The 22,764-nt window shown below is 39.0% G+C and overlaps 1 long non-coding RNA gene across 1 annotated transcript in view; it reads left to right on the top strand.

The window, feature by feature from the left end:
* The window catches only part of LOC105463328 (uncharacterized), a 110,355-nt gene that overhangs the window by 63,579 nt on the left and 24,012 nt on the right, over positions 1-22,764 (top strand). The gene's annotated exons all lie outside the window — the stretch shown is intronic.

Raw genomic sequence — 22,764 nt, 5'->3', positions numbered from 1 at the left:
TTATAAATTACCCAGTCTCCAGTATGTCTTTATTAGCAGGGTGAGAATGAACTAATACAGTAAATTGGTGCCGGGAGTGGGACACTGCTGTAAAGATACCCAAAAATGTGAAAGCGACTTTGGAAGTGGTTAACAGGCAGAGGTTGGAACCATTTGGAGGGCTCAGAAGATAATAGGAAAATGTGGGAAAGTTTGGAACTTCCCAGAGACTTGGAGGGCTCAGAAGACAGGAAGATGTGGGAAAGTATGGAACTCCCTAGAGACCTGTTAAATGGCTTTGACCAAAATGCTGATAGTGATATGGACAATAAAGTCCAGGCTGAGGTGGTCTCATATGAAGATGAGAAACTTTTTGGAAATGGGAGGAAAGGTCACTCTTGCTATGCAGAGACTGGTGGCATTTTGTACCTGCCCTAGAGGTCTGTAAACTTTGAAGTTGAGAGAGATGATTTAGGGTATCTGGCAGAAGAAATTTCTAAGGGGCAAAGCATTCAAGAGGAAAAAGAGAGAGTTACATCATCATGGCAGACAGGAGGCTGGACTAGATTGCAGCTCTGGACAGAGCAGTGTGTGGAGGCTCACGTTGTGAATTCGAGCTCCAGATCCACTGCAAGACAAACTGACAATTCTGAGAGGACCCACAGACCCTCTGAAGGAAGCAGACTGCTCCCGCAGGACCCAGGAGGCACTCCATATACTGTAATTGCCCCAACTGCAGAAGTAGGAAAGGGAAACCCTCCTCTCCCAAACACACACCCCACTGGAGAAACTGAAGGTCTGTTTGCAGGAGAAGTTTCCAACCTTACCTGGAGCTGAGTTAATGTGGAGAGCCAAGTGAAATACAGAAAGCAGGAGAAAGACCCTGGGAACTCACTAGGTCCCCAAGCAGCCCATTCCTGCCTGGTACCACAGAGATCCATCAGCAGGGTAGCCAGAGGAGCAGGGGGTAAAACTCCACAGGGAGAGGGAAATCTGTAGCTGAACTTTGTAACAATTTGAATGGGGTGAGAAGCCTCCTGGCCAGAACTCAGGAGCATGCACAAATTTGGCATGCAGACTCCTCAGGCAAGGGAAGAACCAAGGCCTTTTCTTTTGCAGCTGGAAGGCAGGTCCCCTGGAACAAGTTTTCAAGCCTATCTCACCCACCACCTGGAAACAGACTCTGGGCTTTTGGAGTGGGGAACAGTGGGAGTGAGACTGGCCCTTCAGTTTGCATGGGAGCTGGGTGAGGCCTGTGACTGCTGGCTTCCCCCCACTTTCCTGACAACCTGCGTGACTCAGCGGAGGCAGCCAATAATTCTCCTAGGCACACAACTCCAGTGACCTGGGAATCTCACCCCGATTCCCCACAGCAGCTGCAGCAAGACCTGCCCAAAGAGAGTCCGAGCTCAGACACACCGGGCCCTGCCCCCACCTGATGGTCCTTCCCTACCCACCCGGGTAGCAGAAGACAAAGGGCATATAATCTTGGGAGTTCTAGGGCCCTGCCCACCACAAGTTCCTCTCCACAGTACCACAGCTGATGCTCTCTGGAAAGCACCACCAACTGTCAGGAGGCCAACCAGCACAAAAATAGAGCATTAAACCAACAAAGCTAAGAACTCTCACAAAGTCCGTTGCACCCCTCCACCACCTCCACCAGAACAGGCACTGGTATCCATGGCTGAGAGACCTATAGACGGTTCACATCACAGGACTCTGTGCAGACAACCCCCAGTACCAGCCTGGAGCCAGGTAGACTTGCAGAGTGGATAGACCTAGAAGAAGGACAACAATCACAGCAGTTCAGCTCACAGGAAGCTACATCCATAGGAAAAGGGGGAGACTGCTACATCAAGGGAACACCCTGTGGTACAAAATAATCTGAACAACAGCCTTCAGCCCTAGACCTTCCCTCTGACAGAGCCTACCCAAGTGAGAAGGAACCAGAAAACCAACCCTGGTAATATGACAAAACAAGACTCTTTTACACCCCCAAAAAATCACACTAGTTCACCAGCAATGGATTCAAACCAAGAAGAAATCCCTGATCTACCTCAAATATAATTCAAGTTTAGTTATTAAGCTAATAAGGGAGGGAGCAGAGGAAGGTGAAGCCCAGTGCAAGGAAATTAAGAAAAAAAAAAAAAAGATGCAAGAAATGAAGCAAGAAGTATTCAAGGAAATAGATAGCTTAAAGAAAAATCAATCAAAAATTCAGGAAACTTTGGACACACTTTTAGAAATGCAAAATCCTCTGGAAAGTCTCAGCAATAGAATTGAACAAGTAGAAGAAAGAAATTCAGAGCTCAAGGACAAGGTCTTTGAATTAACCCAATCCAACAAAGAAAAGGCAAAAATAATAAGAAAACAGGAACAAAGCCTCCAAGAAGTCTGAGCTTATGTTAAATGACCAAACCTAATAATAATTGGTGTTCCTGAGGAAGAAGAGAATTCTAAAAGCTTGGAAAACATATCTGGGGAATAATCAAGGAAAACTTCCCTTGCTTTGCTAGAGACCTAGACATCCAAATATAAGAAGCACAGAGAATACTTGGGAAATTCATTGCAAAAAGATCATCACCTAGGCACATTGTCATCAGGTTATCCAAAGAAAAGACAAAGGAAAGAATCTTAAGAGCCGTGAGACAAAAGCGACAGGTAACCTATAAAGGAAAACCTATCAGATTAACAGATTTCTCAGCAGGAACCCTACAAGCTAAAAGGAATTGGGGCCCTATCTTCAGCCTCCTCAAATGAAACAATTATCAGCCAAGAATTTTGTATCCACCAAAACTAAGCATCATATATGAAGGAAAGATACAGTCTTTTTCAGACAAACAAATGCTGAGAGAATTCATCATTACCAAACCACCACTACAAGAACTGCTAAAAGGAGCTCTAAATCTTGAAACAAATCCTGGAAACACATCAAAACAGAATCTCTTTAAAGGATAAATTACACAGGACCTATAAAACAAAAATGTGAGTTAAAAAGCAAAAACAAAAAACAAAAAAAAACCAAAGTACACAGGCAACAAAGAGCATGGTGAATGCCATAGTACCTCACATTTCAATACTAACATTGAATGTAAGTGGCCTAAATGCTCCACTTAAAAGATACAGAACCACAGAATGGATAAGAACTCACCAACCAACTATCTGCTGCCTTCGGGAGACTCACCTAACACATAAGGGGATTCACATAAACTTAAAGTAAAGGGGTGGGGAAAGACATTTTATGCAAATTGACACCAAAAGCAAACGGGGGTAGCTCTTCTTGTATCAGACAAAACAAACATTAAAGCAGCAGCAGTTAAAAGAGACAAAGAGGGACATTATATAATGGTAAGAGGCCTTGCCCAACAGAAAAATATCATAATCCTAAACATATATGAACCTAACACTGGCTCCAAATTTATAAACAAATTTATAAAACAATTACTAATAGACTGAAGAAATGAGTTAGACAGCAACACAATAATAGTGGGGGACTTCGGTACTCCACTGACAGCACTAGACAGGTCATCAAGATAGAAAGTCAACAAAGAAACAATGGATTTAACCTATACGTTGGAACAAATAAACATAACAGATATATACAGAACATTTCATCCAATAACTGCAAAATATACATTTTATTCAACAGCACATGTAACTTTCCTCAAGATAGACCATATGATAGGTCATAAAACAAACCTCAATAAATTTAAGAAAACTAAAATTATATCAAGCACTCTCTCAGACCACAGTGGAATAAAACTGGAAATCAACTCCAAAAGGAACCTTCGAAACCATACAAATACGTGGAAATTAGATAACTTGCTCCTGCATGAGCATTGAGTCAAAAACAAAATCAAGATGGAAATCAAAGAATTATTTGAACTAAATGATAATAATGACACAACCTACCAAAACCTCTGGGGTACAACAAGGGCACTGCTAAAAGGAAAGTTCATAGCCCTAAACACCTACATCAAAAAGACTGAAAGAGCACAAATCGACAATCTAAGGTCACACCTCAAGGAACTGGAGAAACAAGAAGAAACCAAACCCAAACCAACAGAAGAAAGGAAATAACCAAGATTAGAGCAGATTTAAAGGAAATTGAAACAGAAAAAAAAATACAAAAGATAAATGAAACAAAAATCTGGTTCTTTGAAAAGATAAAATCGATAGACCATTAGCAAGATTAACCAGGAAAAGAAGAGAGAAAATCCAAATAACCTCACTAAGAAATGAAACAGGAGATATTACAACTGACACCACTGAAATACAAAAGATCATTCTAGGCTACTATGAACACCTTTATGCACATAAACTAGAAAACCTAGAAGAGATGGATAAATTCCTGGAAAAATACAGCCCTCCTGGCTTAAATCTGGAATAATTACATACCCCAAACAGACCAATAACAAGCAGCAAGATTGAAACAGTAATGAAAAAATTACCAACAACAAAAAAAAGTCCAGGACTAGACAGATTCACAGCAGAACTCTACCAGATATTCGAAGAAGAACTGGTGCCAATCCTTTTGACACTATTCCACAAGATAGAGAAAGAAGGAACTCTCTCTAATTTATTCTATGAAGCCAGCATCACCCTAATACCAAAATCAGGGAAGGACTTAACCAAAAGAGAAAACTACAGACCAATATCCTTGATGAACATAGATGCTAAAATCTTTAACAAAATACTAGCTAACTGAATCCAACAACATACCAAAAAGATAATCCACCATGATCAAGTGGGCTTCATACCAGGGATGCAGGGATGGTTTGACATATGCAAGTCAATAAATGTGATACACCACATAAACAGAATTAAAAACAAAAATTACATGATCATCTTAAAAGACACAGAAAAGGCATTGGACAAAATCCAGCATCTCTTTATGATTAAAACTCAGCAAAATCGGCATACAAGGGATGTATCTTAATGTAATAAAAGCCATCTATGACAAACCCACAGCCAACATAATACTGAATGGGGAAAAGTTGAAAGCATTCCCTCTGAGAACTGGAACAAGACAAGGATGCCCACTCTCACCACTCCTCTTCAACATAGTACTGGAAATTCTAGCCAAGGCAATCAGACAAGAGAAAGAAATAAAGGGCATCCAACTAGGTAAAGAGAAAGTCAAACTGTCACTGTTTGCTGACAATATGATCATTTACCTTGAAAACTCTAAAGACTCCTCCAGAAAGCTGCTATAAATGATAAAACATTCAGCAAAGTGTCCAAATACAAGAATAATGTACACAAATCAGTAGCTCATCTACACATCAAAAGTGACAAAGTGGAGAATCAAATCAAGAACTCAACTCCTTTTACAATAGCTGCAAAAATAAATAAATAAAATACTTAGGAATATACCTAACCAAGAAGTTGAAAGACTTCTACAAGGAAAACTACAAAACACTGCTGAAAGAAATCACAGACAACACAAAAAAATGGAAACACATCCCATGCTCATGGATGGGTAGAATCAATATTGTGAAAATGACCAGACTGTCAAAAGCAATCTACAGATTCAATGAAATCCCCATCAGAATATCACCATAATTCTTCACAGAATTAGACACAACAGAGCCCACAAAGCCAAAGTAAGATTAAGCAAAAAGAATAAATCTGGAGGCATCACACTACCTGATTTCAAACTGTATTTTAAGACCATAGTCGCCAAAACAGCAAAGTACTGGTATAAAAACAGGCATATACACCGATGGAACAAAAAGAGAACCCAGAAATAAACCCAAATACTTTCAGCCATCTGATCTTCGACAAAGCAAACAAAAACATAAAGTGGGGAAAGGACACCGTATTCAACAAGTGGTGCTGAGATAATTGGCTAGCCACATGTAGGAGAATGAAACTGGATCCTCATGTCTCACCTCATATAAAAATCAATTCAAGATGGATTAAGGACTTAAACCTAAGACCGGACACTATAAAAATTCTAGAAGATAACCTTGGAAAACCCCATCTAGACATTGGCTTAAGCAAGGATTTCATGACCAAGAACCAAAAAGCAAATGCAATAAAAACAAAGCTAAATAGCTGGGACCTAATTAAATTAAAGAGTTTTTGCACGGCAAAAGGAATAGTCAGGAGAGTAAACAGACAACCCACAGAGTGGGATAAAATCTACATAATCTATACAACTGACATAGGACTAATATCCAGAATCTACAATAAACTCAAACAAATCAGTAAGAAAAAAATCAAAGAATCCCATCAAAAAGTGGGCTAAGGATAAGAATAGACAATTCTCAAAAGAAGATATACAAATGGCCAACAAACATATAAAAAAAAACCTCAGCATCACTAATGATCAGGGAAATGCAAATCAAAACCACAATGCGATATCACCTTACTCCTGCAAGAATGGCCATAATCAAAAAATCAGAAAACAGTAGATGTTGGCCTGGATGCGATGATCAGGAAGCACGTCTACACTGTTGGTGGGAATGTAAACTAGTACAGCCACTATGGAAACAGTGTGGACTCCTTGAAGACCTAAAAGTAGAACTACTATTTGATCTAGCAATCTCACTCCTGTGTATCTACCCAGAGGAAAAGAAGTCATTATTTGAAAAATACACTTGCACATGCATGTTTATAGCAGCACAATTCACAATTGCAAAAATATGGAACCAACCCAAATGCCTATCAATCAACGAATGGATATGTCAATGCTGGGGCATTGCCTAGTGGAACTGTGAGAAGGTCACTGTCCTCAGGAACTCAGAATCCTCTGACAGCTTGCACTGTACGCCTGGAAAAGCTGCAGACACTCAACACCAGCACACAAAAGTAGCCAGGAGGGGAGCTGTACCCTGCAAAGCCACAGGAGCAGAGCTGCCCAAGGCCATGGGAGCCCACCTCTTGCACTAGCATGACCTGGAAGTGAGACATGAAGTCAAAGGAGATCATTTTGGAACTTTAAGGTTTAGTGACTGCCCTATTAGTTTTTGGACTTGCATGGGGCCTGTAGCACCTTTGTTTTGGCCAATTTCTTTCATTTGGAATGGGTATATTTATGCCTGTACCTTCATTTTATGTAGGAAGTAACTAACTTACTTTTGTTTTTACAGGCTCGTAGGCGGAAGGGACTTGCCTTGTCTCAGATGAGACTTTGGACTTGGACTGTTGGTTTAATGCTGGAGTGAGTTAAGACTTTGGGGCACTGTTGGGAAAGCATGAGTGCGTTTTGAAATGTGAGGACATGAGATTTGGGAGGGGCCAGGAGTGAGATGATATGATTTGGCTGTGTCCCTACTCAAATCTCATCATGAATTGCAGTTCCCATAATCCCCATATATCGTGGGAGGGACCTGGTGGGAGGTAATTGAATCATTATTTCCACACTGTTGTTCTGCTGATAGTGAGTGAGTTCTCATGAAATTTGATGGTTTTATAAGGGGCTTTTCCCCCTTTTGTTCAGTACTTCTCCTTGCTGTTGCCATGTGAAAAAGGATATGTCTCCTTCCCCTTCCACCATAATTGTAAGTTTCCTGAGGCCTCCCCAGCCATACTGAACTGTGAGTCAATTACATCTCTTTCCATTATAAATTAACCAGTCTCAGGTATGTCTTTATTAGCAGCACGAGAACAGACTTACACAGAAGTCCTCTGTTAGTTGTTTCGTACCAGTATATATCCTTCCTGGGCAGTATCAAGTTTGGCTGGACATTTTACCACTAGCCTTCATTTCTTTTTACCCTAATAAAATCTTAGCCTTCCTGAAGTTCGTTCCCCCAGAGTTTTACAATTAAAGCAAATTGGATCATCAGTCAATATGATGTTTCTTATCTAATATACTGACATCCTAACAGAATCTCTCAGAGCTGTTCAAAGGACAGGTTTTTTTCAAGTGGCTAGTATAGGTTCAAATGATGGTCTTTTAATTTGAACAAGTGGATGGGGGAGCTTCTTTAGGGGTGGAAGATTTCTTGCTTTTCCTCAAACCACATAATGTAAAGAGCTGCCTATTCTACCTAAGCATAAGCCCATCTCTGATGCCTTGTCCACATCGGTTTCCCTTGAGGTGTGTAGCGCATTGTCACACACTCAAGGTGATGCCCAGTATACTGTGCTCAGCTTATGTTACTGCCCATCTACTAGGTATCCCCTGTCCCCATGGGCCTTGACTACTTGACTTGCTTCCCAGTAAGAGTGGTCCTAAGGAGGACTTGGGCTTTTCCTGTGCTCTTTAAAGCTCTGGCTGCCCTCCTTCCATGATCAAAGAGGCCCTTATGCTCAGTTCTGACTGATAAGGAAAGGCTGTCATGCCTGCAAACTGGCTGGAGTGGGCCCACAGAGGGCCTGCTTTCTCAGTGATTTTCCAGAAGGCCACAGAAACTCAACCCAAAAGTGCACGTAAGCTAGTCTCCTGTTGACCAATAAGATGCTTTTTTGTATTTACTCTCCTTCCTCACTTTTATTTTTTCCCTCCTTCTTGCTTCCCTGGGAGAATACTCCCCAGTAAAGGGTTATAATATAAGCTTCTACTTCTGGCTCTGTTTTCTAGAGAATCAGGCTAAAAAAAGAAGTAAAAATAGATTATTGACAATGTCAAAGAAACATCCTAGTGTATCTCTATTTTCCTAACTTTAAGTCAAATTTAGTCCTGTTATAGTTGCCCAAGGATTATGGGATACAGGAAGTGGTCAAGTGTCATATGATGTAGCATGGAGTGATGGGGGTGAACATAGCAGGAATGTCTGGAGCCTGGACTGCAAAGGGCAATGACCCAAAGGCATAAGAAAGTTCATATAAATGCAAGGTTCTCAGATGTGTTTGGCTACAACGGTAAGTGTCACTTGTGCCTCAGACAGTGTGGAAAAGAAATTGAGATAAGGAAATGATGAGCAAATCCTGAGGGTGATTTTTTTCTTTCCAGGCACAGGTTTTGTGGACATCTTGCCTTGTTGGCCTGGCAAAGGGTCTAAGAGCTGGGTCCAGTTGGGAGTTTCTGGGAAGTCCTGAGGAGCAGAACACTGCTCAAGTTTTCCTCTGGGTCCACATGTTCTCAAGGTCAAGTAAAACTTATGTGTGTATAGACTTGATCATTGACCTGCAAAACAAAGAACCCACCTTTACATGTGGTTCTTAAAATACTTTCCACTTTACAACCAATTTCTACTCACCATTCTTAACAAGTTGAAGATTTGAAATGACCATATGCATAACAGGATAAGCGTCTCCACAGGTTCATGCGTGAAGCTAGAGGCTGAGAGTGGACAGTGTCCTCTAAATGAAATGAAGGGGAAACGTAATAATGGCTTTTAACAAGGTCACATTGAAAGGGAATGACAGGATAAATTGGACCATTTGAGAACTTTGCCAAGTGTAAAAATTAAGGTTACATTACTAAAAAATCTACCTGGATAATCTTGGGCTCTGAAAAATAGTTAATGAGAAATGGACCTAATTATTTGAACTGAGATGCAGAAAATGTAGTTCATGTACCTATTAAGGATACATCAGATGCCCAAGGTATCTGAACAAAAATGCTGACAAAGATCAATTTAATATTGAATGATTCATGCCAGGAGACCTAGAATTTTTTTGAATAAGAGACTTAGGGGGGAAGTCTGCTGAAATAAACAAATCCTGAGATAATATTTAATTTAGATTTGGGTCAGTAGATAAGTTTGATTTTTTAAATAGGTCTAAAGTTGAGAGTCTAAAAAAGACTTGACAAAAATAGACCAAGTGCTTTTTAACTTAAACCAAGGAAGAATTTTAAAAATACAGAAATAATCAGGTGTAGCAATATGTTTTGTTTATTGCCTTAAAAGAAAAAAAAATCAACATATTTTAGGAATTTAAAGTTTTCAGGTGATTTTAGATGAATTTATATTGTTTGGACAATCTTCTTAAAATATAAAAATGGTAAAGAAAAAGAATCTTACAAAAACTCAGTCATTTAATTTTGAGAAATTAAGAAAAACCATTCCAAGCACTTGGTTAAGTCTTTTATGTATATTATCTTGTTGATTTTTCAGAATAACTTTTTAAGGAAATAATTTTTGTAACCTCATGATAGATAAAACAGGTTTAGGGAAGTTAGCTAATTTGCCCAAAGTCTTACCCCTTGTAAGCCAAGACTTGAACTCAAGTCTCTCAGATTGAACGGTGTGGTTAGACAGTGGGACTTAGACCCTGTGCTGTCACCAATCTGCTAAGTGCACAGAGCATTTCACATGTGTAGTTCAGCCATGCAGATTAGGTTTTTAGCTTGTCATTCTTGGTTAACTAACTGTCTTTGACAAAGTCTGACTGCTCTCGCTTCTCTGGCATTCATTTTTGGTATGACCACTTTTTCTAGCATGTGGAAGAAATATTTACATGTTTGGATGTGTCTTTTTGTCAATCAAGATACAAACTAATATGGCAAAGAGATGAAAAGCTTGTCTCCATTTAAGCAACTCCATAGATTTCGGACAAAGCAACAGAATTTGGCGATGATGATGCTCTAAGAATGATCGAATGGATAAAGTTCCTAATGACAACACCCAGGGAGGCATGATTGGTTTTCTTTTGCTGCTTTCAAGGAAGTGTGTACTCTAGCCAAATTTAGGATGCCCCATAAGACACCAGGAAATGTTACAAAATTTTGTGCAGTAAAAAACAACCTTTAAAATGTTTAAGATTCCTTCATGTTTAGCAGCCTCAGATTTCATTTTTAACAAATTTTATAATATACCAAATTTAATGAGGTATTGTCTGAATATAGAGTTTGTCTATTTTAAAAAAGAAAGTAGTAAGACTGAATTTATTGTGACCTATGGGATCATAAAATTTATGGTCATGGGCTTTGAAATTAAACTGAGTTTGAATTTTAGTTCTGCTACTTCCAGGCTGTGAGGCTTGGAAAAGTTATTTTGCCTCTGTTCCTTGTTTTTCTCATCTCATTGTAAGGATTAAATGAGATCATGTATTATAAATGCATCCATCGTATTCATTTATTATTATTTATAAACCATACTTGTACAGTCAGTGTAGCAAACTTGATTTTACAAGCAAATCAAATTTCTTCAATGTATATATTTTGGATTCTTAAGTCAGTGTATTGATTTTAAGGGGTAAAGAACATTAACAAAATAATATACAAACGTATGTTTTTCCATTTTCTCTTTTCCCCTACTTTCTTATCATCCACCCTCCACCTGTCATGAAAAGGAAAGAAAAAGAGAGAGGAATAAGAAACAGGAAGGAAGGAAGGAAGGAAGGAAGGCAGACAGGCTAGCAAAGAATGAAATAAAACAAAAATTAATTTTTTAATTTTCTTTATAATTTTTGGAAATTTAACTTCTTTAGATGCTGCTATTTAAAATACATACATAGTTCAATAAATTCAGGAAGGACACTAGGCTGAAAAATTTTCCCTTCGGTAAAACTGACACCAGCAACTCATACAGCTTGTCGGATCTAAGGTCTCACTGGGAGGCACAAAGGAAACAGGCAGCAGAAGGAGACATCAAATGGTGCAGCCTGCAGTTCCCAGCAGTGACTCTCAACAGGACTGCACGCATTAGCATGGTTCCTGCAGGAACTACTGCCCAGCTGGTTGTCAGTGGAAGTGTGGACACAGGCTACCCTCCTTCCTCCTATCCTTATCTGGTTTCCCAGCAGCAGATGGTGATGGTAGTCACATTTTTCCAGCTGTCCACACTACAGAGGAGGACCCAAGTTTGTCTCTACACTCCCTTCTCTCGTTTTGAGGAGTCTGAGGGCTGAAATGTTATGTAAGAGAAAGATCTGGTTTGATACTTTGGATCCCACTAAAATTCTGTAATTTTTATTTTTAATGAAAATTGCTAATTAGTACAAGCTTGGATAGTGGAAAATTAATAAATTCAAGCACTCTATAAATAACTAAAGTATTAATAAGCATCTCTCTAAGAGTTTGGGTGGAAAATTATCTTAATTTTACATTATTATGGAGAGGGCATGAAAAATTACTTAATCATGAGATACATAATACTTATCAGTAAAATCAATTCAGGGGTAATGTAATAGCCAAATGTTCTATTATGATTTTAAAGCCATTATCCAAATTAGTTGCTGAAGAAAGAAACTAAATATAATAAGAACTGTAGAACCATTAGTAGTATTTTGGTCTCACTAAAAGTAAGCTATAAGAATGCTCATCTAAAATTACAAACATAATTAAAAAATCACAGAGGCCTTGAAACAAAACACAAAATGACAATCATGAAATCCATCAACTGCTCTAATAGCAACTTATGTTTATATGGTGACTTACACTTTGAAATGAGATTTCACAGATGTTATTGTAGTACAATATCCTTTGAAGTATATGGACATGCCCCATTATTCCTGTTTACTAGATGAATATACTGAGACTCAAAGAGATTAGGTAACATGGCAACATCAGACCTATAATCCAGTTTTCTTGTCTTCAGAGTAGGTCTTTTTTTTCCATCTTTGCAGGTCATAGATGTTAACTTTTATTGTATAGCAGCCATTGAAAACATCTCAACTTGCTCGAAGAACTCAAATATTTATCTATATTTTGTGTATATGTGTGTGGGGGTGGGGATACTGGTGCTAATGTTGTGCTTCTCTGTTGCATTGATGGCCCCAAATGAAACACATCTCTTGATATTCTTGTCTTTGCATATTCTGCCCTTTGTATCAGAGCAGGACCTGTGTTTGCTTAAACCAAAAGAACACAACTGAATTGCTATTATTGCAGTTCTGGGCCTGACCCTTAAGAAGGTCTGGCATAGTTTGCTTTGTACTCTTGAAAGCCCAAGATATTCATGACAGAAGGCTGACTAGTCTGCTGGAGAGGCCACTTGCATAGAGAGATAAAATGGAGAGGCTACTTGGAAAGAGAGAGCCTCTAAGGCAGCAAGGAAAGAGAAGCTCAGACATTCCAGAACCCTGGCTGAGCCCAGTTTGCAGACAGTCTGCCTGCTGAATTTAATCGGTGACCCCAGAGGGTGACTAACAGAAGAAACCCCAGCTGAGCACAGCCTAGGCTGCAGGACTGGGAGAAAATAAAATGAATGTTGTTTTCAGCTACTAGGTTTTATGGTGGTTTGCTACAGATAGATAACTGAAATAAATGTCAAAGCAATGGGCTTCAGGCTTCATTACTCTTTCCAAGCACACAGTTACTGAATAAGCAAGTATTCCCCAATCCTATATCTCAAAATCCAGATGACAGTTCTATGAATTCTGCATTGGATGTGTTTCATCATCAGGGAAAAAGAAAGGCCTGCTGTGAAAGACCAAAACATTCATGAAACTGACTTATTTTGTATCAGAGCAATAATGCTGCTAATTGTTTAAACCAAAAACCCAGGCACAGTGTGGCTGCTTAGATATGAAATGACACTCCATAAACTTGTAATTTCATTTCACATCCATGAATGCATTTTCATCCTATGAGGACTGCTGTGTTTGCGGGTGCTTTCAATTCCGGGAATGTCATCTGGGAAAAGAGAGAAGCAGCTTGGCCATGAAACTGCAGGTTTGCAAATTAGCAAATTTTCAGCATTCTGTTCATTAGTGAAATCAATGACACTTTTAAAGGACTGAGAAAAATTGTCAAAATATGAGCATATGAAAATGATGACATGAATGGGACTTTAGAAACTCAGGGGTGAATGTTGGGGAGACACAGCACAGGAAGAATCCTTTGATAAACTCCCAAACAGGCTACAGTTGGTTACATCAACCGAAGTGACTGTTCTGCCTCTAGGTCATTTGCAACTTTGGAATTCTTGCTTGGAACTGGCTTTTTTGGGTCATCACTTGGTTTAAATTATTTTCTCTTCAGATTAAGAGCACACCAGATGTTAAGCGATTCTCTTCAACTGTGTGATTTTAAAGGAAGTTACTTTAAGATAGTTATTAACTTAACTGTATATTTAAGACTTAATGCAAAAAACAATCATGGTTTTCATAATGGAAGCACATGATTCAGAGTGGGAGGGAAAGGCCTAAACTAGTATATGGTAAGATCTAGTTTTTCCAATTGTTTTATCTTGCCTGCCACTGGCTTGTGTGAATTCTTCCAGAGGCAGCTGATGGTTGTTAAGTAAGTTAAAGATGGCCAAGAAAAGCCTAACATACAGCCCCTGCCTTCAAGTGGCTTAGAGTTTAGTTCAAAAAACAGTGATATGGGAGACTCTTAACCATTCTCAGAGTCAGAGAGCCTCAGAGATGCTAATGATGAAACCGGTCTTTCCTTTGTTTAGAAAAATGGGCACAAATTAGATATGCACATTGCTTTCCTCTCGCTTTTTGTGTCAATAGGCAGCAAGATTCCCTAGTTCCTACCTCTTTTTAGTCACCCCAAATACCTACAATCTTGAAATATATCAACTACCCTATAGCAACTTACATTAAATGATGCCTTACAGTTTAAAATCCAACTTCGTAGTTTTTTTTTTTAATCCTAAAATGTAGGTGAGGCATGAACTACTATTCTTATTTTTTTTTTTAATGAATAAACTGATTGAGAGAGATCCATGCAATGTGTTTAAAAGTCAGGAGGTTATACACTTATAGATAATAAGTTGTTGACTTTTAGCAAAAACTCTCCAGAAACACAATTCTTATTCTGTCCAGTTACCCCAGTTGGAAGTCAGAGGGGGTAGCTGTGAAGGAGTAGAGGACTTACATGGAAAGAAAGATGAGTATCCTATGGTGTGCTGAGGATAACTTTTCTTGTGGAAAAAGAAAAGTCATAAGCTCAGAGGCCATGGGGTTGCTGGGATGTCATTAGGAAGGAGTCAGCCCCTCACCCGACTTCCCACTTTTAAGCGGGTGTCAACCTGTATGTTAATTGCAGCACTATTCATAATAGCAAGGATGTGGAATCAACCTAGGTGCTCGTCAATGGTAGATTAGATAAAGAATATAAGGTACATGTACACCATGGAATACTACACAGACATAAAAAAGAATGAAATCATGTCCTTTGCAGCAACATAGATGCAACTGGATGCAATTATCCTAAGCAAACTAATGCAGAAACCAAAAAACAAATACTGCATGTTCTCATTTATAAATGAGAGCTAAACATTGGGTACACATGGACATAAAGATGGGAACAATAGACACTGGGGACTAAAAGAAGGAAGAAGGAGGGAGAGGGATAAAGGTTGAAAAACTTCCCTATTGTGTACTATGCTCACTACCTGGGTGACGGATTCAATTATACTCCAAGCCTCAGCATCATGCAATGTAACTTTGTAACAAACCTGTATATGCACCCTCTGAATTGAAAATAAAAGCTAAATAAATACATGAATATATAAATCATTTCCAAAAAGTACACAGAAACTACCAACTCAAAGCAGAAAAGAAATGACAGGATGAACATGGCAGAAAGCTCCTTTTTAAAAAAAAATCCAGTGCTGAACTAATACACGCTTCCTGGTATGTAGGAGAGCGTTAGGCTTACCCTGTTTGAGCTATTTTCACTATGGTGTATGCATGCACACATACATGCATACTCACATGCATATGTGTATGCACATATGTACATGCACACACATTCGTATGTTATTGCTTTAATCCACTGTATTTAGTGGACACATAACCTGGAGAAAGCACTGTGCCTTTTCTATTTTCATCTGTACCATACCTGCTGAGAAGCTTTCAGTACCATTTTGAATAGAACTAGAACAAACTGCACTATTTTGTACAATCTCAACTGTCCTCAAGCTTGAGCTACAGAGCAGAGAACATTTTCCATCTTCCCACAACAAACAGCATCCTTCCAACGTGTTTGAACAGGACATATTTTCTAGAACAAAACTAAGACATGAACTGGACTGATGGAACATTTAGTTTGAATTTCTGATCTCTAGTAAATGATTCAAACTCTCTGTGCCTCAGTTGTCTTTTTAGTAAATTGAAGAGGATTAGGATTATTTCCTGATAGGAAATTCTAACCATGTGAGAATTTTTTTGATATTACTTCAACATGAAAGAAACAGGTTTACTGTAAATATAGGATTGTTGTTATTTTTTCCCAATGGTTCTGCGAACTAAATTAAGAGCTAATCTAGTATATACCCTGTGTGCACTGACATTTATTTTATCCTTTCTCATGAGAGCCAAAGGACAGACACAGTTAATCCAATCATGGCAAATGAATAAACCTCCTCCACAGCCCAGGCCAGACATTTCTCATGCTTTGTCTAGCTGTCTCTAATTTTCTGTTTGATTTTCTACCACTCACAAGCAAGATAGAGGGTTGCTTTGGCAGAAATTAAATGTGCAAAAATGTTTTACCATCTGCTGGAATATTCTTGGATGTTATCCTTCCAGTAGCACTCATTATTAAAAATATTTATTGGACATGAACAATATATCAAATTCTGTTCAAAATATGGCTGCCTCACAGTTACTACTCAAACAAGAATGAAAAAAAAATCACATGATTTTAAAAAAAAGATTGCATTAGTTCTGTCCCTAAACTTTGCTACTCTTGACACTATTTTTCCCATCTGAGGAAGAGTGGTACTATTTTTCCTCTCTGAGGAAGAGAAAGTTATTTAAGGCAAGAACAGCATTTCTCTTATTTAAAATATGAACAGCCCTTAACACAATGCATATTAGTAGAGGCTAAAAATGTTGATTCACTGATAAATTTGTAAAGCCTCTTTTATCATCTGAATTGCAAGTTTCTCAAGGGGCAATGACAGGATTTACTATCTCTTAGGTATGTGAACATCTGTTAGTTTTTGGTTTTGTATTTTATTTACAGTGCCCAGAATCTGACGCTCCAGTCTAGGTTTAGAAAAACACCCACTGTAAAGGCTGAAACACCAGATACTTATTTTTCCCAGCCTCCCTTGCAGCTAGGGTACTGACAGACAACCTAGTTAGATCAATTAGGAGCTAATAATGTTAAGAATAAAGTACTATGTAGAATGTATTTGCAGCAGAAACATTTGACATTACAGGAGTGGCAGTGGTAGCAGAGTTAATAGTGAAGGCTGTAGTGGCCAGTGTTCATAGAAGTGGCAGAAATCCTTTTTCCAAATCCTTCATAATTCTCATTGTTTTCCAAGCCTTATTTTATGACTTTGTAGGTAATTATCTAGCCCTGAGATACAGTCAATGAATTATCTTCTGCTGAAATCAGGCAGGACAATTTCTGTGGCTTCCATGTTAAGAAACATAGCTGATGTGTTGGGTTTATTCTGAAGCCTCTTCAAAATAGAGTTTTAGTCAACACCCTATAGTCCATTTACCAAACATCATTTTGTGTTCCATCCATGGAAAATTCTATATTCTGTTGTATTTTTAACTGTTTTTATGCATTAGTCTTGCCTGCCCCATGATACTATAAAGAACTTGCAAGCAGAAATCACATTATCCTTCTTTTTAACCTTAGAGTCATACAGAGTTCTTTAAAAAGAGTACATGTTGAATACATACTTGACTGATTGATATCAGGTAAACAACATCAGAATAATAGTCATTAGCACAGTGGGTATATGACTCAATAAAAAGATAAGTGCCATTTTTTTCTGGACCAAGATAGAGAATACATGAGTTGCTTAAAATTAAAATTCAGTGCCATATAAGAGGAGCAAAAGATTTTTACTGAGTTCAAACTGCTTTGAATTTAATTTAGTCAAATCAATTTTTGTAACTAGACAGTCTTAAAACGGAGACTAATTGTAGGTGTAGCCTTCAGGCTAAAATTAGACAAAATAAGAATAAAAGGATGGATTTTCAATGTCATTGGTCTAACGTCAGTTTTAGATTAATGATAATAGTGCATGTTCTACCTCTTTCTTTATTTCTTCTTTTCCTGCCCCAAACACAATCATGTAACAAAGTCAGAGGAAATTGGTTTGAGATTGACTGTCAAAGGGATTCAAGAAAGGATTGAGGGAGAGAACTTGATGATGGGGAAAATCTCTGAAAATGTGGCCTTGGCTGTGGAAATGGGCCTGGGAACTGAGCTGTATGTTTCAGGCAGGGAACTTTGGTAGTCAGTTGGTGGTGGGAGGTGGTATAGAGAACGACTTGTGTCAGAGCAGAAAAGATTATATCTGCATTTAAATAATTAGAATCTGATTCTACAGATTTCAGTGTTATGATGAATCAATGTCAAGCAGTTCCTTCTGTTATTCATTAATTCAACAACCATTTATGGAAGATTTTTTTTCTGTCATGCATTGCTCTAGGCTCTAGAGCTAGAACAGTGAGTGAGACAGATGCAATCCTGAGCCCAAGGAGTATGTATTCTAGTAAGAGAGATAGATAAAAAGCCATCAGGGAGGCAGAAATATATTCTAGGTATTAGATAGTGATAAGTACTATAAAGAAAAATAAAGTAGGATAGGGAGATAGAGGGTGATAGGGCTGCAATTTTAGGCAGGGTTGTCAGAAAAGGTTTTCTCTGAGGTGGTTACATTTGGGAAGAAACTTCAAATGAGGAAGTAGGCCGGGCACAGTGGCTCACGCCTGTAATCTCAGCACTTTGGGAGGCCGAAGCTGGTGGATCACGAAGTGAAGAGATCAAGACCATCCTGGTTAACACGGTGAAACCCTGTCTCTACTAAAAATACAAAAAATTCGCTGGGCATGGTGGCGGGCGCCTGTAGTCTCAGCTACTCGGGAGGCTGAGGCAGGAGAATGGTGTGAACCCGGGAGGCAGAGCTTGCAGTGAGCCAAGACGGCACCACTGCACTCCAGCCTGGGTGACAGAGTGAGACTCCGTCTCAAAAAAAAAAAAAAAAAAAAAAAAAAAAAAGGGAAGTAATCCAAGAAAACATCTAGGAAGAGGAAAAAACAAGAGAAAAGTCCCTGAGGCATGGTTGTACTTGACTTGCTTGAAGAAAAGCAAGGAGGCTAGTTTACCTGGCACTGACTAAACCAGTGGAAGAATCATAGGAGATGAGGTAGGAGAGTGTACTGAAAACTGTGATGAACTGACCAGATTCCCCTTCAATGAATAAATTGTTGCTCCAGTGGTTAAGAGTGCTATGGGCAGACAGACATCAGCTGTCAGGTCTTCCAGGGATTGCTCCAGCTGCTAAGAGCCACCTCAACCAAGGTCTTGCCCCTTCTGGGGGCATCCTACACCCAATCACTGATCAATGAAGGAGTATAAAAGGCCAACATCTTGACCTAACTCAGGACAACTCCAAAGAGCCATTCCATCTTCAGAGCTTGCCATGAAGTTGGTGAAAACTATTGTTGTGCCTAAATCGCAGTTTGCCCTCTCCCTCTGCCCACTCTTCCTTTGTTGTCCTCCCTTCCATAGATGTCGATTCCAAGGGCATTCCCTAATAAAAAATGTGCCCTCTAAACTCCAGAGGGATAATTCAACCTGCTTCAACAGGGAGGTAGGTGACTGGATTCCATTGAAAATGTTATGGAAAGACTGTGGGGTTCTGAGCAGAGAAGTAATGTAATCTAATTTATATTTTACAGAGATTACTTGGTTGTTGTAAACTACAGAAGGAAAAGAGAGAAAGTTAGGAAAGTATTGAAGTAATCCAGGCAAAAGGTGATGATGACTTAGACTAGAGAAGCATTGATGGAAGTGATGAGAAATGAATAGGTTCAACATGTTTTCTGAAAGGAGAGCTGAAAGGATCAAGAATCGTTAATTCATCAAAGACGTTATAAAACTCAACAGTTAGCATCAGAAACAAAAGAGTCAATTAAAAACATGGCCATTTTACAAGGATTACTTTGTTTAAAATGGATAAAAACACTGGCTGGGCACGGTGGCTCACGCATGTAATCCCAGCACTTTGGGGGGCCGAGGCGGGCGGATCACGAGGTCAGGAGATCGAGACCATCTTGGCTAACACGGTGAAACCCCGTTTCTACTAAGAAAATACAAAAAAAATTAGCCAGGCGTGGTGGCGGGCGCCTGTAGTCCCAGCTGCTAGGGAGGCTGAGGCAGGAGAATGGTATGAACCAGGGAGGTGGAGCTTGCAGTGAGCCAAGATCGTGCCACTGCACTTGAGCCCGGGCGACAGAGCGAGACTCCTCAAAAAAAAAAAAAAAAGGGGGGGGTGATAAAAACACTACTATAAGTCAAGTCATCTCTTATATTCATAATCTGAATGGTTTGTTTATTTCACAGAAACAAATATCTCTGGATTACTTGGTAGAATGCCCAGTTAGTGCTGGTAGGCTAAGCACTTTTCATACCAGGAGTTAGCAAATTACAGCCGACGAGACCAATCCAGCCTGTTGCATGTTTTCATGTGGCCCATATCCTAAGAATGATTTTTATATTCTTAAATGGTTAAAAAATCAAAACAAGAACAGTATTATATGAAATTATATGAAATTCAAATTCTAGCATCCATATAAAAGTTTTATTGGCACATAACCAAACTGATTTGTTTATGTATAGTCAATGACTACTTTCATGTTATAAGAGCAGAGTTGAGTAACTGTGACAGAGACCATATGGCCCACAAAGCATAAAATATTTACTAACAGACCTTTAGAAAAAGTTTGCTGACCTCTAATTTATCTCACAGAAGTACAGCCTGGTGGAATGCCCAGTTAATGCTGGTGGGACTGGTGGCCTGTTCACTTACTCTAACTTTGTTCCTGCTAGATAACAGTGTGATGAGCAGTCATTCAGGGTCAGTTTGTTTAAGAAGGGCCTATGGAATTCTGGCTTTTTCCATGGTTCCTTTTGCTCATTTCAAGGTCTGTTGTGATACCATGGCTGTTAGCAGTTTCTTATGATAAAACATGGGCTTGAGACCTCTTCAACTGTCCTTGTAACTTTCAACTAATCATATCCACGGTGCAGCATACAGTGACAAATAAAAGCAAATGACAAATATTTCAGTACCATTTTCCACAATTGTCTATGTGCTCCAATTTCTCCTTGTTCTCCTTGTTTTCCCCCTGCCCCAGCAATTTGGACTTGACATTTAAACTTGATCTTCCAAGTATTGATCCTTAATATTCTCTAGGGATTTTGCCTCATACTTGCCTTTATATTCTTCAACTCATAGCTCTCCTAGAGGAAGCTCTAGACTGGCTTTGGCCCCAGGACTCAATCCTAGTACTGTTCTTCCTAAAGGACTCTCCTTTCCACCACAGTCTGCCTTACCAGTTGGTTGTTTTTCCACTGTGCTCCTACTGTTGCTCCATGGTCATCTTCTCTCTCTTTACATGAACACACTCTGCACCCAGCTTCACTTTACCCCATCTCCCTCCTTTGAGCTCTTCTTTGCATCCACTCTTAATTAATGCTTTTCTCTCTTGACCAGAGCACTATATCAACCAAGAGAGGCCTCTTGGGCTTCTAAGGGTGCAGGAACCACATCTTTTTCCAGGAGACCTATGAATCTACTTACTTAAATTATAACAGGAAACCTAGTTGTTACAACTTATATTTATTGAACGTATATCTCTGTCTCTGGTGGTGGCTTGTATTAGGCTGGTAGAGCTGCCACAATAAAATACCACAGACTGGATGGCTTAAACAATAGAAATTTATTTCTCACAGTTTGGGAAGCTGGAGTTCCAAGATCAAGGTGCTGGTAGGGTTGGTTTCTGGTAAGGTGTCTCTTCCTGGCTTGCAAATGACTGCCTTCTTGCTGTGGACTCACATGGCCTTTTCTCTGTGCATGTACAATACTGGTGTCTCTTTGTTCACTTATGAGGACTAGTCTGATTGGATTACGGCTCTATCTTTATGACCTCATTTAACCTTAATTACCTCCCTAAAGGCCTTACATACAAGGCCTTTGGGTGTTAGGGCTTCAACATATGAATTTTAGGGTACACAATTCAGGCCATAACAGTGCATTACAAACTTTACTTACAGTATCTCCTTATTTCTCTCAACAGTTCCATGAGGTAGGTGGGTGCTCTTATCATTCCCATTTTACATATGCAGAAACTGAGATTCATTTTGGACAAGGTTACATTTGTGGTACCTTTGGTAGATTTCATACTGAATCCCAGGTCTGATGAAACCCACAGCTCACTCCTTTAATCTTTCCTGTATATGGCCTCTCAACGATTATCTAGCTATTTTAAAGGATTTATATAAGTTAACTCTAATTCATGGGATAACTCTTTTTCTGTCACTGGTTATGAGTAACTTAGCAACCTCTAGAATTATTTAGTCAAAAACCCTTGCTGCCCATATGATCTGCAAGACCTGTACTGCCTTAGGCTGATTGTGGAGGAGTCTTGGAAGACAGTGGAAGTCAATTCAATGTAAGGGTGTTAACACTGGGGCTGTAGCTGTGTGCAGGATTCTGTGATTCGATTTTATAGCATTCTGGTAAAAGGACTATTTGACAAGCTTCCATGATTTTAAGTAAGAAGAAAAATATGTGTGTGTGTTGGAAGGGAGTGAGGGTGGGTGGGTGAGTGTGTGTAAATGTGGCAACAGGAAGGGTGGAAGGGGAATGAAAATGAAAAATAAATTAATATTTATCGAGCATCAATTATATACTAGAAAATTTGCTTTGCTAAACTGTAACATTTTGTTTAATCCTTGCTAGGCCTGCTTTTTTAATTAAAAGTTTTATTGAGATAATTATAGTAACATGCAGTTGTAAGAAATAATAGAGAGAACCTGTATACTTATTTGTGTGTGTGTATATATATATATACACGTGTGCTTGTGTTTAGTTCTATACAATTTTATTATACATGTAGGTTTATATCCACAACCACTGTTAAGACCAAGAAGAAATAGTTTCATCAAGGCAAGGACACCTTATATTCTCCTTTTATAACATGTTTACCTCCTTTCCTGTCCCAAACCCC

The sequence above is a fragment of the Macaca nemestrina genome, chromosome X, assembly GCF_043159975.1.
Source record: "Macaca nemestrina isolate mMacNem1 chromosome X, mMacNem.hap1, whole genome shotgun sequence".
Classification (NCBI taxonomy): domain Eukaryota; kingdom Metazoa; phylum Chordata; class Mammalia; order Primates; family Cercopithecidae; genus Macaca; species Macaca nemestrina.
This window is presented reverse-complemented; position numbering and strand designations above follow the sequence as displayed.